The sequence below is a fragment of the Leptidea sinapis genome, chromosome 2 (assembly GCF_905404315.1).
Source record: "Leptidea sinapis chromosome 2, ilLepSina1.1, whole genome shotgun sequence".
NCBI classification, from domain to species: Eukaryota; Metazoa; Arthropoda; class Insecta; order Lepidoptera; family Pieridae; genus Leptidea; species Leptidea sinapis.
The window spans coordinates 2302172-2321522 of NC_066266.1; the positions used below are offsets into that span (position 1 = coordinate 2302172).

General features: G+C 32.8%; 1 protein-coding gene and 1 long non-coding RNA gene across 2 annotated transcripts in view; one reads left to right on the forward strand and one right to left on the reverse strand.

Annotated features, from left to right (window-relative positions):
- The window catches only part of LOC126972767 (protein amalgam-like), a 154647-nt gene that overhangs the window by 37605 nt on the left and 97691 nt on the right, over positions 1-19351 (reverse strand). The window lies entirely within an intron of this gene.
- Positions 6885-10803, forward strand: LOC126972982 (uncharacterized). The gene is made up of 3 exons (XR_007731243.1): positions 6885-6981; positions 10380-10620; positions 10733-10803. It is a non-coding gene; the product is annotated as an uncharacterized LOC126972982 (long non-coding RNA).

The following is a 19351-nucleotide window of genomic DNA, read 5'->3' on the forward strand; positions in this document are numbered from 1 at the left end:
AAATCCGCTTATCGCTTGCACCACACACAAGCCAGTAAGTGAGAGGTTTGCTCTGCGTTTCAATTGACCTCATGATGCGTCAGCGTGCGTCATGATGCATTCCACTTGTCCAAGATTATAGTTTTAATATTCTCGATAGCAAGAGGGTGTTAAGTGACAGCTTAGAATGGCTAGTAATTAGATAGATCTTATGGATCCGTTTGTAGTTAGATGGCCAAGTCAATCTATTTATTTAAAACATAAAATATTTTCAATATTGATATGGCCACTGTAAGATGTAGTAAAGTTAGCTCATTATGTTTTAAATTAAGACAGAAGGGCCCTTAAATAGATACTAAATAAATTGACCGACTTATTACATGGATTTCACAACTTTTACGGTAGAAGAACTCGGTTGCTACTTGGTTTTTTACAAGTTATGTTTGTGATGGCATCTCATTTCTTTTTGTATGTAATCCACTTTATTGCTTTTGGGGACCTTCTGCTTCTTGAATATCAACAACAGGATTTTCTTAAAACCCACTCCCTGTCTTATGAGCTTTTCTTATTTTTGTAAGTAGTCTTCCTGGTTTTCTTTACCGCTACTACTAATTGAGCTTCGGCTATAGTTTTCTCAAAGGCCATCAATGGCTCTACGGGATTTTCTCGGTTTTTTCCTATGATTCCCCTGGTGTTGCAAAATAATGTGGGCGGCGGTGATCACCTAACATCACGTCACCTGTACGCTCCTTTGTCCTTCTATTCCATACAAAAACACATATAGTTTTGTTTCTGCAAAAAATAAATTTAGAATTTCGCTTAAAATTTTACAAATTATACATTTCCTAGAAATTTTACAAACTCGTGGTATTTATAACATATTTAATGATTTGATATAAAACGGATTGTCGCTAAAACGGATGGGTGATTCTTAGATTTAAAAAGGTTTATTTGCATTAGAAAGTCACTTTGATATTATTTACACTACTCTCAGAATAGGGCTTCCTATTGATTGGCCGAAACTTCATTAGGTATTTGTATGAAACGAAAAAGTTGCATATTAATATGTATTATCTTTACTACCTTCTTAAGTCTGTTTTATCTATTATCTATAAAACATTTACCAGTTGCCACCTTCTCAAAAACCAAGACGAAACAATAAACAATAATAATTAATGATACATTACTTATATCTTACTTATATCTTACTACAACTCTCGAAAAATACTTTCGTGTCCCACCAATTACGTAAGGAATACCTGAGGAAACTTATCTTGATTGTATTGCTATAAAACACACACGCAATCAAGAATCCTCAACAAACAAGACAGATAAAATATCTTTTTATCTCTACAATTGAGACAATGTATATTTTTGAGAGTATGTTAAAGTTTCGTGTAAGTATTATTATCAAAATGAATAGATAGTAAGACAGGTATTCAGGAATATTATGTTAATCAAGACGTGATACGAGTATGTATTCGTTTCAATAGAATATTATATGATGCAAGACTGAAAATATGTAATCATATATTTTATTTTTGATCAATTGCAGATAAGGAGGTAGCTAAAAGTCCAACACAAATTTTAATGAAAAAAAATTTTTTCTTTTCAAAAATTCTTTTTAAATTATTAAAACGCGCGTAATTTTAATATTTGTACAAAGTGAAAACGTGATCCTTAAAAGTAAAATGACGGGAAAATTAATAATAATAAAAACTAATTTACTAGAGTTTAAGCATTAAGGTCTAGCTATCAATATTAATTATTATATTATATTATTATCCCTGACCTTGCACCTTCAGATTTCCCCCTGTTTCGGTCTCTTCATCAGTATACAACAGGAATATGTAATTTATATCCATTTTTAGAATGTTTATATCTATCAAAGCACTACCTACAGATATTCCTAACTCATAAAACGAAAAATCAATAATATGTGCATTTAAAAGGAATATACATATGTAAATTAAGAATATATTTTAAGAAGTAGTTCAAATAAAAAAGGCTGTATTTAAAAAAATATATTTACTTCTGGTACAATTCCACAAAATTCCACAAAATCGGGTCTGATGCAATAAATATGTGATTTAAGTCTCACAAGAAAGCGCCAATTTGCTTTAAACTTCCGCTGGAAATGAATTCTCGTTAAAATCGGTGAATGAAAGTGTTTTTTTCCAAGCAATTTCCCAGTCAATGAGCGGGATAAGACGGGCTTTGGACAAAAACAGTGCGCCAATTGAGGCTGGAAACCGGTTGTATCCTGATTTAGTGATGTGATACTGAACGTCATATTATCGATGAATAGAGAAATAAAATGTGCCTTTAATTTTATTCACACAAGACAGTGAGATTTTACTAAAAGAGATGTTAGGTCATTGAATAAGAACTATAAATACGACAAACCGTGTTGTGCTACAGCTATAAGTGAAAATTATCAAAACGAAATTTGTTAAAATGAAAGTTTAAAGGATCACAGAGTAACACATAGTACCGAGTCTCACCTAGACGAGTGCAGAGTGGTGTGTAAGTGATGATTATTTTAAAGAAACGCCGTCCGTATCGGTAGGAAACCAATGCATAAGTCTATGTAAAGTATAACTAAATATCTCGTTTCTAGATGATACTTGTTACTTGTGATGTTAAGTTGGTTGTTTTATATTATTTCCATAATTTATATAATCGTGTATTAATAAATAAAGTAATTATCCAATCATCGACATTAATTTTTTCTTAATTAATCAATTTACACATTCTATCGATAAACAATTGAACACAACCCTACGCCAGAATGCAGCGCAGTAAGTCCCTGTGAATGAACACTAAGAGCTCCCCTCTCGTTCTACCGAAGAGGAATATAAATAGCAAGAAAGGGACAAAACTAAAAACAACAGATTATAAAGCTGTAAAGAGTTCGTGCTCCGAGGTTATAACAAACCTTTTTGGTTCGTTTCAAGTTTTATTGTTTTTTTAATACGTGCGGTATGAAGTTAGTGTGCTTCTTGTCAGTAGTTTTAATTGAGTTTTATGATTCTGATAATAATAAATCTATCTTGGGCACTTTCTGCTTTTGTTTCAAGATTAAAATTTATGTAAGGATAATAATAATTGCTTTGTAAGGTTAGAAGCGTTCTGTTGTCTCTGGCTATCCCGACGGGAAACAGTATTTTTAATACATATATGCCTTACAAACTCATAATAATGATTGTATAATGCTTGTAACCTTATAACTGTTGACAACACAAAGTTTAGGAGAAATACTGGCGGTATTTCGGTGTTGGATAATTATTAGGTTAATCCGTTGGTCGAAATAGCTGTCAGCACTTGGGTTTCCTACTTGGGTGTACTTTGTACATTCTCTACGCCTCTGGGCCGCACGGGCCAAGTGTCTCGACTCTCGATACCAAACGGCAAAAAGATGTATGGCTCATGAGACATATTGATTTGACTTGACTGAAAAATGGTGGTCTGATCTATATCAATATTTTTTTTGCCCAAAAACCTAACGGAGGCTCTTCCTGTAATCGAGTTTATTGAAAAGTGATTTAAATATAGTTCTTTTATCGTATTCTGTTTTGAGCTGATGGTCTTGTTACCAATACTCTAAACAAAATGAAACTACACTAAAATCACTGAGATATAATATTACTGACGTTTGCTGTCTTCGGCATTAGAAGCAGTACTCAGTAGCCCCTATTTACTTACTTTACTATACTGTGAATTCTTATCTTACATCACTATTAATGCAAGTACAAGTTCAAGGACATGGATTTAAAATATCTAATTAAATCATTAAACAAAGTGTTCTAGTATACTACACACACACAGGCAGCACACAAAGTATGGATACCCATATAAATCAACTTTTATTATGTTGATATTGTTAGTTGTTTCCTTTCTCCCAGTTTAAAATATTTATGTTAAGGTATAAGTACTTGTTTAAAAAAAACACTTTTTAATGGATGAAAACGTGTTTTAACATTATTATTTTCTGTAAGAGTTACATTTTTATTATTATTTTAGTTAACCGTTTCGAGACCTTTCCGGTCTTTATCACGTTTTTTGGGGGAAACTTACAATTACCGACGTTTTAATCTATTAAAAGGCTTTTATTTAAATGTGTAACACTCACGTTAATGAAACAAAATACTATAATTGTTTATTATTAAAATGTATATCAAGTGTTTTTGCTATGGAAGAGCGGGGCCCCGTACTACAGGCATCTTCTGCTTAAAATAACACCCCAACACTAATTTTGTATGTTTTTGTATTTTGTTGTAACTAACGATTATAATAATTATTATTACTATTATAATTATTATTGCCACGTGTTTGTAGTATTTCGATATTATATATTGCAAAATTGCCTAGAATGAGAACCTTGACACAACATAAAAATTAATATGATAACATGTGTTCACCATACGCCGCCATCTTGAATGTGAAATATTATTAATGTAATGTTTGAACGTCACATTAATGGATTTCGCCGTGTTGCCATCTCATTTAAAATTATATGTCGTAGGGTTCAATTATTAGTAAAAGATATAGGTAAGCTAATAAAACTATGGTTGTCTTGAATATGCATGGGATTCTACCAAAATGATTAATTTTAACAGTTAAAAACCATTTAATTAAAAAAACGAAGCTTACAGCTCTCGTGGCTTCTTTTTTTTTATATCTTCTTATATTTATTGCCCTTTTTCAATAGTTACTCCCGAAATGAAAAAAGCTTGTACAATAAAAAAAAAAAAACAAAACACTTAGAAAATAAATATTAACGCATCATCTATTCTATGTTTTTTAATTAATAAATTCATTTCTGTAAATTATATCCATTATTATGAATCTGGGAAAACCACTCAATAGGTTCACAAATAAATTTTCGATAAAATGAAATGTGATGGAGAAACGTTAGCAAATAGGCTTAGCTGTGACAATATACCCAAAATAAAAAATAAATTAAGTACATAGATAGCAAGTAAGTAATCTGTTAATTTTTTTTTCTTGTTATTGGCTGTTAGAATAAGTCCTGTTTTTATCAAGCTTATTTGTTGAGCGTGTTTTGTTGCGCTGTAGTTATTGTTTCACTTAATCAGGCATGCGACGTCCACATCCAGTAGACTCAATTGATAAATAGTATTTTTGTATATTTACTACTTTGCCATCCATACAAATGTAGTCAGTTTTGTGGACTAAATAAAAAAAAAATAGGTAAGTAGGTATTGAACCGAGAAGGATTGGATCATTTTATAACAAGAGGATAAGCCTCCGCCAAATTAAAAAAAGCATTTGTAAAAGCAAAGAATATCTTCAGAAAATTGCCAGGTACGGAATAATAATGTAATGCTTAGATTTACAATGAAAGTAGAATAAAGCCAATACTAACTACAATATGCGACTACTTTTTTTTATGAAGTACAAACGAGCGTACGGGTCACCTGATGTTAGGTGATCATCTCAACCCACATTGTATGTAAGTAAGTCACATCTTTATTTGTTGACAAGGATAATACATTATAGATGATTTAAATACATTTTAGCTCTCCAAGTCGTGCCCGTTATTGAGCATACAAATATTTGACATATAGATATTATAATCAAATCATAATATTTATCACAAAACAAAATTGGTTACATCATTAAATAGTATTAAATTAAATTTGTCGCATCATGAACTTAAAAATAAGAGTGACCATATCATTATTAAGAAAAATTATTATTAATGTTAAATTAAAAATTATGTTCAAGATACGTTGTTACTAAATACATATTTGTCAATGTTACTTCAAGGCTTCAAAGTCATTTTCTTTTAATAATTCAATGATCTTATAATAACATTTATGCGCTAATATTTTTTAAGTTTATGTTTAAATTCCCTTTTAGGCCAGTTTCTCATATGCTGTTGTAATTTATTATAATTTTGTTGTTCCATGGCAGATTATACTTGATTGTTTTAAAGTTTCATTCATCACCAACATCAGAGGAATCACAGTAGCATTGCCTTTGAAAATAGTGTATGTGCTTTTTTGGACGTACTCATTTCGTATCATCCCGGAAACACTGCACAAGGAAGCTCATTCCAGGGTCCATTTGTATGTGGAATAAACTTTATCCCAACCTAATTATTTATTTCCTTGAAAACCACACTGACAAGGAACGTCAGACAACCAGAGGGTTGGGATAATATCATAGTTTAGCGTGAACACTAAGATGGAATTTGGCGGCAGGAATCAGGCTCAGTTCTTCGGAGCACTTTTTAATGAAATGACCCAATTTTCAGGGCGCCGTACCCAAAGGGTAAAACGGAACGCTATTACTAAGACTCCGCCTTCCGTCTGTCTGTCTGGATCTCATTAACCGTGATAATGAGTTGAAAATATTCACAAATTATGTATTTCTGTTGCCGTTATAACTAAAGATACTTAAAAACAGGATAAAATAAATATTTATGGTGGCTCACATACGACAAACATGATTTTTATATATTATGGTACGGAACCCTTCGTGTACGAGTCTGACTCGCACTTGGCCGGTTTCATAAATTCCATAATAATATTTGGTGTTTAATATTTTACAACTACTAATAGCAAAAATACAATAAAAATAATATCAGCATAAAAATTAACATAAAATTTCTACAAAGTCTATGACAGTAAAAATATTGAATGAATATAAAATATAAATCCCTATTTATATTCATTTTAGTATCAAAATAATAACATAATATAGCTATATAAATATTGAATTTAGCGAAATGCAATGAACTCGACTCATAAACGTGCGTAGCCCGGTCAAAGACCCCAATACGGCGTTAAAATAGAATGAAAGAATGTCCGCCATTTAATTCTAACCTCCAAATTGTTTCACAACATGTAAACAATAAGTTCACACTTTATGAATAGGCGGGAAAGCAAAATGGTGTCTTTTGCGCTTTTTAGGAAATAATATTATGATTATCATTGGTTCTTGTTTATGCCCTGTTATACTCATATTTTTAAGGTAAGGAGGACGCTTTCTATAGTACTAATTATTATAATATTAATCATTGTGTAGCAAATATTTTGTCTTTTGTGGCCAATGACGCGGCAGTTTTAATTTTTCAAACCGTTTTTTATCTTGATTATATTATCCTTTTTACATCACTTAAAAAATTAGCACAATTTTTAATTAGTTAAAAATAGATCAATCTATGTAGAACAGTTAGCATAGTCTCTTTACTGTTACATAAAAGTAAGCTATTTTTTGTACTGGAAAATAATAATTAAAACGTATTTACTTAATAAATTAAAAAATGCGGCCTAAATAATTCTTTTATTAATGAGTAGAGAAACTATATTCGACAATTATTTGCTGATTTCGTAGAAATCTCTTTTGAAATTGTTTTTCTTTTTGTTTTTTTTTTTTTTACTTTTGTGTTTAGATAAGGTAAAGTAATAAACAAGTTTTATTTGTAATTTTTAAATAATGGTGTAATAGTCCAATATAAGATTAATGAAAATATGTGACTGTGCTGCGCTGCAAACATTTTCAGTTTTTTTTTTAAGAAATAAGGGACGCGACGAGCAGGACGATAAGCTGATGGTAATTGATACGCCATGCCCATTACAATGCAGTAATTTCACTAGCTACGGCGCCCTTCAGACCGAAACACAGTAATGCTTACACATTACTGCTTCACAGCAGAAATAGGCGCCGTTGTGGTACCCATAATCTAGCCGGCATCCTGTGCAAAGGACCCTCCCACTACCTAAGTTTTCGATTGTTCTGTGAGTATATTAAAACATCTCTTTGTATTATATCATCTATTGGTCTAGCGAAACACTCAAAGAAAAAATCGATTGTATGAAATGTGCAGTCATTGATACATTGACAGAAGACGGCTATAATCTTGAACAAAACGGAGATAACCGTAAAAACGTAGTGGACGTTTTAAGCAACTGCTCGCTTTCAAACTTAGCCGGACTATAGTTCGTCGTTAATCGTCATTGTAAATACTACTATTTCAAACTTATGTCAATTATGTGCACGTTTCATACTAAACTAAATTAAAATTTTCACTTAGGCAGTCCTGCCTCTTGTTACGTAGGAGTTACATCCTCTTTGGTACATATCTATTGGTATAAAATCATTGGATGAATGGAATGAAAAGAGGTTTGTTCCAATATATGATTATTTTTTTTATTTTATCGTAGTTGCAGCCTTACTAAATAACTAAGCTCAAGTATTATAATATAGATATGACATACACGTAAACAGATAAAACATAAAGTACCACCACCAACCAAATTGAAAAGGATCGTAATTTTTCCGCTCGTACGCTAATAATTTTAAATCATATTTGACCTATTTACTACATATGAATAATTTGTTTTATTATATTTCCAGCCTTAAACATAAATTTTTGACGTTACATTTATATTTCTATGAAATCATTTAACTGGAACGACGATTCGTTTTTGCAAGAACGTTTATTTTCTATACGTCAATTTGTATATGTATTTTTCGCCTTTGGATTGTCAGTGTCCCATCCCAGCGCGATGAAACAGGGAAGGAACTTTGTCTTATTAACGTCACATAGATGGCGTCACTGAACAAAGATGAATGTCTCATTCACACAGCGCAGCTCATACTGATCTCAATTCGTCGGTATGTTTTTTTATAGTATTATGTCGTATGGTATATTGTCATAGGGCAGTGCAACCGGTATTAATACCATCGATATGCTGCAGAAAAAGGCTTCTAAAAACCTTCTGCTTCCTAAATCTATAACCTACATTAAACGCTCCTAAAGAATCGAAAAGAAAAATTTATAAAAATAAAAATATTTCAACTGCTTCTCAAAATACCTATACGGCCATACAAATAAACTTTGTATTAAGTTATACCTGATTACAAACCAAGAATATGTAAAATGTTTACAAATAGCATTTTGCTTATCACGTTTCCCATGTTTATTTGCGAGGCTGCTAGACATCCGGAAAACTTCAGAATTATCATTGTGTTGACAGTGTTGTCATCGATATAGTCAATATTTCGCATATTCTTGGTTTATTCTCAGGTATAACTTTATGCCAAGTTTATTTGTAACCCCCTTTGTATCTTACTGAAAAACAGTTATTTCACCCGTGACCAAATGCGAGACATTACAATATCTACTCTTGATCATGTTATGTTTGTTCATAGGCACGTGAATGTTCTAGAAATTGTGATTACCATAGTAATATACGGGAATGAAGCGACCACCCCACCCCAGGCTATTAAATAATAAAATGTATTAATAATATAGTTACTGTACAAAATTAAATTGTTACGATTCTTTATAAAAATAACGACCTGCTCTACTCGGGTCTGAGACATACATTTTCGAATGTATAATAATGAATATGATGTGTATAATAATAATAAATTAGGGCGCCGTAACTAGTGAAATTAATTGGCAAATGAGACTTTACATCTTATGTCTCAAGGTGACGAGCGCAAGGTGACAAGTGCCGCTCAGTGTTTTTGGGTTTTTCAAGAATCCTGAGCGGCACTGGATTGAAATGGGCAGTGCGTATCAATTACCATCAGCTGAAAGTCCTGCTTGTCTCGTCTCTTACTGAAATAAAAATAATATTTTACCAGCATATTGGCTTATGCACACGTCATGTTTCAACAGAGCTATTAGGTTTGTTTGATAGTTTTGCTTTAGAAAAAAGTTTCTTAAACCAGTACAACAAACTTCAAAGAACCCCATTCGAAGATTTATTGAATCGTTCAATAAACAGTGAATGAACTAAATTAACTCAACGTCAGCCGATAAATCGATTGACACGAAAATCGACCGTTTAGGTCAAAAAACTTTCAATTGGTACGGACTGTTAAGTTATGCGGGTCTCGTTTTATACGGTTAAATAGTTGAACTGATTGTTAATTTTTAATGTATTTTAACTCATACTGACTTACATGTATAGAGATGAATTTTTTGTAAGGAAGTTATACTTCTTTAGGCGCATTATGGAAAAATGATGAGAGTGAAATTTGTTGAAGTTTGTTCCTAAAATTTTCTGACGCAAAGTCATTCGTTATTATTTTTTTGGTTTCTTCGTCCATTATTAGGACACGCAAAGGGTTCAAGCCTATACAGCCATATCCATTATTTAATAATTAATTGTCAAACCCATCTTTGCAAGATTTTTACAAAATTTTTATTTCTAACAACGTAGAATAGCACGAGGAATAAATCATTTTAATGACTTTGCTTCTTTAGGCCAAAGAAGTATAACTTCTTGCGTGCATACCTACATAAGACACACACACACTTTTTTAATGTATTATTTTCAACTTAAACTTCGTTCTCCGAGTGAGAATTTGTGGACTCAGTTTAGTGGACGTGTTCTGTTTTATTTTATTTTTAGAGCATAAGGAAACACGCGTTCCAAATGTGGTGCTACCATTGGCGTACAACAAACAACTAGACTCACAATCACGATCAAAAATTGTCTGAAGCAAGACTCTGCCTTCGAGTCAACTAAGCAAAGTTTTTGTTCAGTTGTGTTTCGACCGCGCTTTGAATACCACGCCACGCAATGGTTCAGTGAAAAACTGTTCAAATAATATCATGTCCAAAGTTAACAATGATGGAGTGTCGTATTTCAGGTAAGTGCCCCTTTAAATTAATAAACTTGACGTTTGTAATCATTTTGCAATATAATTACATTCAATTGTTATAACAAAACGTTTTTTTCTCGTGTTCGCGTCTCTCTTTCAGTAGTGGTGTGGTGCGGGCAGAGATCTGTGCCGGCGTTCACTACGTGAGTGCCGGTAGAGCAGTGTTAGCACTTTTGAGTTATTTAATCATAATCATTTACTAATAAATTAATTTTATATCAATCTACCCTTTAATTTATCAATTATTTTCAAATAGGTAAGTTAAATGTCTCCTTTATTTTGAAGTTTCATTGTTTTCTTTTAAATGGTTATTAAATAGGTGAGAGAATTTATAATAAAAAGGTATTGAAATGTCAGAGTGTTTACGTGTGTCATATAGACTTAATGCTAAACGAATAGAAGAAGCTGTGCTATATGAAGATGGCCAAATAAAGATTTGATAGTAGATGTGATATCGACATACATACACTCATCTCGCGTCTGTCTGAATCAATGGTTTTGTATAAAAGGGGGCAAACGGGCAAGAGGCTCACGGGATGGGATTGGTGAGGCAACCGCCCATAGACATCCGCAGCAACAGGTGTCAAGAGGTGCTTTGCCGGCCTTTAAGATGGGAGAATGTTCTTGAAGGTCCCTAAGTCGTATCAGTTAGGGAAAACAGCAGCCGGTAATTGATTTCACAATGTGGCTGTGCGAGGCAAGTAATTTCTTGCAAAACGCGTGGTTGTGGTATGCCAGACGTCAACGTGATGCTAGTGGTACTTAGCATTCTGATGGTCAAAGTATAATTAAGTATAAGTAATTGACGATCAAGCCAATCAGAGATGGCTTGATCGTCAATTGTTCGAGCCGCTCTTTATTGTATGCGGTCCAATGGAAGAATCTGGTATTGGGGAGCGCCCGCCCAGCGGTGAGAACACTACTCCGTGCTTCTAGGGAAGATAATATATTTTATTCACCAGTGCTTCGTTTTAAGCTTACAATTACTTATGTAAACGCTTAGTATTATATAATATATCATATAGATTATATGCCATACCTATGTTATAATTTGCTTTTAGGACACTATCAAAAATATCATCTATATAGTTTGTGTAAATATGTTAACGAGCGGAATTATTCATTTTGTAAGTCATAAAGGTTACCAGTGTGAAAAACAATGTTACAATTAACCTAATTACTGTACAAACTGTAATTAATATATGCAAAGGAGAACCGCCTTTATTGCCCTTCCATAAAAACTACAGTGGGTTGGGCATATTTGAATATTATGATAATATATGCCTACCCACTTTTACGGTGTTACTCTTATAGAGGATTACTTAATCTACTTATTCGTTTTTTTGGTACAGCAGATATTCTTGTGAATTTAAGTGATCACTTGCGCCCATGCTCTTACGCCAGTTGTTTTATGTTTTGGCATTTGGGAAGAGGTTTCCGCTTTTGTTAGAAGTGTCTTCTTGTTAGTCGTGTTCGTCATTACTGCAGGTCGTGTCTACTCTAGTCATGGGTCTGAGTCATGGTTTACTTATCTAAGATTACGAAAGCTCTCAGATATCACATTAGGAAAGCAGATCCTATATAAATCCACAGTTATCCACAGCGATTGCTTACAATAATTTGCGATTACTACCTGACAAATGGGTGTTCAGCCCGCTCACCTCACTTCGTTGAGTGAATAGTTTGCATTGAGCATACATAGATAATATCAGCTATAAAATATGTAGTAGATTCATAATATTATTAGTAATCTACCGTGTTATAAGGTTAATGACACACATAGTATTATTTTTATCAAAACGCTAACATTTTAACCACAGTCACGACACGTACCTTATATGGGTAAAATCCAATTGTACCCCCTTAAGTAAACAACACCCACATTTGTGATAAAATCTCAACGATACGGGCAACATTACAACGTTTCTTTTTAGTCGGTTCAGTACATTATTATTGTCAAGTAGCATTCTAAAACATTATATTGCCTCTTTTGTTAAGAGAGCCAGTGACTTGCCTAAAGGGTTTCGTAAGTTTGAAATAAGCCAGTATTTACAGGACCACTTCGAACAGTACAGCTGTACTACTCCACAGCTGAATATCTAAGTGATCGGACAGCCTGAGACTAGATTATTATAATTTTATAACAATAGCCATGAAAGTACAATATTGAATATTTTTATTAAAAAGAGCGCAAAAAATGAATGCTGGGAGAGTTTCTTGCGCCGCTTCTTCTCTCTCAGAGCGCCATTTATTTATCTAGTATATTAGAAATTTTATGTATAGAAAAAAAATAGAATTTTAAATTCCAAATTGTAAAAGTACCATTAGATACATATTGTTGTATGGACTTGTCTTGTTTCGTTAACAAAAGACTGTATGAAATAAGAAATTTCAGACCACCATGATACTAAATTGAATATAATTAAAACTAATGCGTGTAGCGCGTGTGTATGTCGGTCGGTTTGTCATTGAGTAAAGTTTGTGGCTCACTGAGGTTACTCTTGGAGCTGTATAATAATAAGCAGCGCTTCAAACCTTCAAAGAACCTACAACATTTCTGAACCAATACAACATAGAGAACAAACCATGAACATTAAAAGCTTACGTGAGGCCGGCAATCTTATATAATATTTATATCAATATTTTGGATTGTAACACCAAAAACGCATTATAATATAATTATGATTGATATGTACATGTAGGGACATAAGAGTTAGTGCAATACGACATACTTTCATAGGTATAATTACCATTTACAGATGTGACGATAATAACACATGATATAATAATAACTAACTAAATAAAATACTAATAACTAAATAAAAAGTCAACCACAATATTAGGATATTCAAATATATTATGATATGATGATGACTTAATTTCTTTTAAATAGAGAATCAAAGGTATCTTGTATGTTGAAATGTCTTAAAGGACAGTGGTATTTCTGATGTCCAGTAAACATGTTTGCCAACATGCCCAATATAACCTTAATAGAGCAAAAACAAATCCTATAGAGGTGTTAAATGTATAAAACAATGATTATTATATTTGCATTGTATTGGCTTATTGAAGAATAAAAAATTTGCAGTTCTTGTGCGAAACATTAATATTAAAAATTTATTAATTTTATTGTTATAAATAATAATATTATTTTACTAACACCTGGTGTGTCAGTACCCTAACTTGACATTACCGCGCCTATATTGTCTTACCCTGCTTTTATAATGTATATTGTAAACTTAGTGTTGGGCAAAAGTATCGATATTTTCAACGAGTTTAAATAATTTACAAAGACTTACAGCCTAACTCAGTTTAGTTATGGTAATAGTTTAAGCTATGGTAGTGGATTAATCAATATTTAAATAACTGAAGTGTCCCACATCCAAAAAACGTTGCTAAATTTGATAGTAAAGAGAACGAAGTTTAATATATCTTGCACTTAATCATAATGAACTTCACCTTAGACACAATGCCATCATTGAAAGGGAACGAAGAACATTGTCCGTTAGAGCTAACATGATAGCTTCGTTTGTTCGAGAAAAATTAAAGACACTTGATGCAGAGTACAGATCTTTTTACACCTGCAATCTGTGGCTTGATTATGTGTTTTTTTATATATAAAGGGCGAGACGAGCAGGACTTTCAGCTGATAGTAACTTATACGTCCTCTCACTACAATGCAGTGCCTCAGGATTCTTGAAAAACCAAAAATTATAAGGGGCACGAGCGCAGTGCAAATGTCACCGTTTTCTCAACAAGATGTTAAGGCTCATTTGCCCAGTAATTTCACTAGCTACGGCGCCCTTCAGACCGAAACACAGTAATGCTTATACATAACTGCTTCACGGCAGAAAAAAGCACCGTTGTAGTACCCATAATCTAGCTGGAATCCTGTGCAAAGGTGCCACTGATGTTTAAAGAATATAGCGTTCTGCAGGTCCAGTATGTATTCAGGGTACTTTGCCGTCTGCCATAACTTTGTAGCCAATTGGGGATGCTTGCCGAGGCACGGGTGAATTGATTTTTACAGTAATGCGAAAATCTAGCAAACCATACTGGAACCACTATGTGGTGAAGTTTACTCTATAGTTGGTTGCATCTGGAATAGAGTTCTTCGAAAACCAAACTTAGAAGGAATGCCACACATCCAGATGGTGGGGATAATATTACAGATAGTGGCTTGTTCTTGCAGCACCAATTAGGTCATATAGGCTCATTAGGCTATATGATCTAAAAGTTCCGTCCATTCCCTTAAAACCAAGGATAATATTAAAGGATACGAAGAATGTATTATCACACACTGTTATATAAGGTATGTTTACACAATATAAGTATGATAATATGAAAAGCATATCGATAAATACTCTCATTAACACATTGCACATCACTAGACAGAACGTCATGCTCCACCGGTACTATCGGAACCCTTTCCAACATTTATTCATAGAAACTCCAAGCTAATTCCCACTTGGATAAGATAGAAAATAGAATAAACTACGAATGTTTCATTTCTAAACAGAAATGGGAACTAAAAATCACACTGTCAATGCACGGAAGCCATTTATTTTTGTCGAATCAATTAAAATAATTGATTTCACAGCACTGAAGCGGTTTCTGGGAAACGTTCACATCACTACAAATCGGATGTTTGACGTTATAACTTTCAAATTTGGAATCTGCTTGTCTATGAAAGTAGTTTTCTCTTCTCCACATGGTTAGTTTTAAGCAAATCGTAATTTTAGAATTGTAATTTTATCTTTTTCTTTTTCAACGCTTATAAATATGTATTTATGCTTACAATTTTACTAGCAGTTTCCACCCGCTTCGCTGGGCGAATTTTAAAAGGAAATAAATTAAATTTTATTACATTAGTAATAAAAAATAAGCAGCCAAAAACCATCTAGGATAAATTTCGCATCGAATGGTGGTAGTTTAATGTCGATAGGATCAGTGGTTTAGGCGTGATTGAGCCTCAAACAAAGACCATTTTGAATAAATATATATATAGTATTTTTTTTTCACCAGAATTAATTTTAATAAACAGAGATGCATCAAATTTGTAATAATTCTAATGAGCTTATAGAGCATTAAAATAGTTAACCGGCTTCCCTTAAAAGGTACACTTGTATTGGTTAGTAACTTATAATAAGTATAATTATAACAATATTAATTATACTTTTGTAACGGTAAGACTCAAAACTTACGTAACTGATTAAATTTAATATTAGAACGTGGCGGGTGAGGATCGAACCGTGAACATAGTGGTTTGAGGTAACGGCTCTTCTTATGGCGACACCTATGCTTCAAGACCCAAATGTAACCCAATTTTTTTTTAAGTGTGTGTGTGTACTTTTTATATATGCACGCAACAAGTTGTACTTCTTTGGCCTAACACAGCAAAAATCCTTAAAATTATTTATTCCTCGTGCTATTCTACGTTTGTAGAAAGAACAATATTGTAAAAATCTTGCAACGATAGCTTTGAAAATTAATTATTAAATAACGAATACGGCTGTACGGGCTTGAACCCTTTGCCTATCCTAATATAGGACGAAGAAACAAAAAAAATAACGAATGTCGCAAGCGTCAGAAAATTTTAGAAACCAACTTCATCCTGTTACTTTTGTGATACAGTGATGCGCTCGCATCTTAAAATTTCACTCTCATCATATTTTCATAACGCGCCTAAAGAAGTACAACTTTAAAAAAAAATTTTACTATTATACCCGAAGGTGATTACAAATCTCGAATGCCCACATAATATTGATTGTTTAATAAAAAAAATATTCAAAGACTAAGATCTCCTACAACACAGCATAGAACATAAACAAGATTCGCTCTACGTTCAATTTCGTAAGCCAAAACAATATTATTGTACAAATGTACAGTGTACACAGAACACATTGCATTTACGCACAAAGTAAAAGCTTTGCCATTAATTTGGTTTCCAGGCATTTAGGTATTACGCGTGTCGAATATTAATAAGACGATGCATTGATTGAGTAACGATCCTGTACGCTCACGCGCGCTGTAGGCGGCGGCCATTGTGAAATGTTTTAGCGGGAATTACATTGCATTTCTGTGCTCTATGATTAGTTACTCTATTTTTAAACTGTTCCATTTTCAAACGCATACCTATTGGGACAGCTGTGCTATAATTTTTGAAGGAAATGTAGTTTTAGGTGCGTTGTGGACTATTGGCGGGAATATTTATGAAAAATTCGAACGCGTTCTATTTATTATTAATTATTATTATTACAAAGAGGATGTAAATATACTACATAAATACGCAATAAGAGGAAGGCCTGCCTAAGTAAAAATTGAAAGTACAATGCCCATTATGTATGCAACTTCGTAACATGTTGCTTCAAATTCGTTTGAGACTAGATATATTATATTAACACCTACAAGTTTTTTTTATAAAAAAAAACGCGGGTCCCGGATATATTTTATAAAATCGAACATAACCTCAAAACTAGGCAAGTAGATATTATATTTTGTTGAATAACGTATTATAGCACACTTTAGGATATTTTTATCTAATCTGTTACCTACATATACAGATAAATTTATCATTTCTATATCCTACCTACATAATCAATAGCTCCCTTCTCAAGATGATATTCCAAAAAATGTTGGTGCAAGTACCTGAAACAAAAAATGACAATAATTAATTATAGAAACATAATTTAATATGTCATAGGTACGTGCTTCAGAGATATAATATTATATAATAGACTCTATATAAAAAATCTATAAACCACAAATCTCCTACAGTTCTTTACCGATCATTTTGAAATTCTCACAAAACATTGTATTCATAAACGGCCGAGTTTTTATAAATGTATATAATATAAACGAGACACTGAGAAGCGTTGCTGGGTGTAAACTGTAAGTTTTTTCTTTATGAAAATAAGGGACGAGACGTTTAGCTAATGGTAATGGATACGCCCTACCCATTACCATGCAGTGCCACTCAGGATTCTTGAAACACCCAATAATTCTGAGCGGCACTACAATTACGCTCGTCACCTTGAGATAAGATGTTAAGACTGATTTGCCCTTGTAATTTCACTATCCACGGCGCCATTCAGACCGAAAAAAACACCGGTTTATACATTACTGTGTTACACCCATAATCTAGCCGGCTTCCTGTGCAAAGGAGCGTACCACTGCTAAACTGTAAATGGTATAATATATAAATATAATCTTATGATAACATTTTAATGCATAATAAAAAGAAAATATGTAACATAATTAAAGCTATAACAAAGCCTATATTTTCTCTGTTTCTGAACAACTCTACATTCGGATGTTTACATTTTCTGCTACATCAAGGTAGTTCTATTCTCTTTGGTCTCGAAATATTTTCAATTGGTTTCCTGTGGATTTATTTTGAGCTGAAATAGTATCTGAACCAAATAAGTCTACAAGGGCATATATAGTTTAGCAAAGCTTGTATTGTGCAAATTGCTACATGGTTAAATTCACATTCAAAATCTTTTCATTGCACGTCACGTTCGGTAATACAAAATGGTGGAACATCATAAAGGTAAATAATATTATATGACTCCCTGCAAGGGCGCAGCAACATTTTATATTAACAAAATAAATACTATTAGGGCGTTAGTTCCGGAAATATTACAAATACTTCTATACAACATATTTCAAACATAAAAGTTATTGTCAAACATAACAAATCTTATAACTATATTCAAATTCAAAGTCAAATAAACTTTATTCAATTACCCCCTTATTCATAATGGTCCGCTATCTTTAAACAGCCGCTTAAGAGTGTTTTTTCTCATTCTGACTTAGGTCAATAGAAGAAGACAGAGTGAGAATTAGCAATGCTTTAAGTTAGCAGACTATTATGAATAAGGGGGTTGGGCTTAAACTAAACGCTTTTGAATAGTTACAATAAAAAGTATAGCTCGTGAGAAGAACATACAAGAAACTCTATTTTACAATGGCTGTAATATACATAACAAATAAGTTTGTAATGTGCTGCATGGTATGGATAATTTAGTAATTAAAAGAAATATTTGTAGCGAAGAATCAAAAGCGCTTAGTTTAAGTCTATTTCATAAAAAAAAAGTATTTAAAAGTAGTAATTTCTTCTTTCTTAATTTTTTGTCTGACAGAAGAATATTTTATATTTTTGTTAGTACTATTATATCACATAGAACAATAGAAACTACAGAAATATTAACAACAAAAGTCAGAACGTAACAATGAAAACTTAAGAAACAAAGCAGTGATAGTATGAAAATATCACGTCATGTACTTAACAGTAATGAAACTGCGAACCGTACTGACGCAACAGGACGAGCACGAGGGGATGAAAGGGGAACAGGAGGGGGCTTCGCGTTCCAGCGAGGTCCAGATATTATGTGGTCGTGCAGTAAATTGTCGCACTTATCAGCGTGGTGAAATAGGGCGCTGATGACAGAATCATTGAGAAAATGATGTTTACTCTATGACATCATGATGATTTGAGCTCAAGGCGTGTGACTCTTCTAACTTGGCAAATAGATAACGCAATGCAAACACTTGTATAATATGCGTGGTCACTTGTGATATTGTGACATAAAATATTAAACTATGTATTTTCATTACATGTTCACGCGAGTGTCAAATATTTAAGACTTATTGTGTATGTACTAATGTATGCAATCAAGAAACTTCTTCGGCATAACAAAAGAAAAATCTTTAAAAT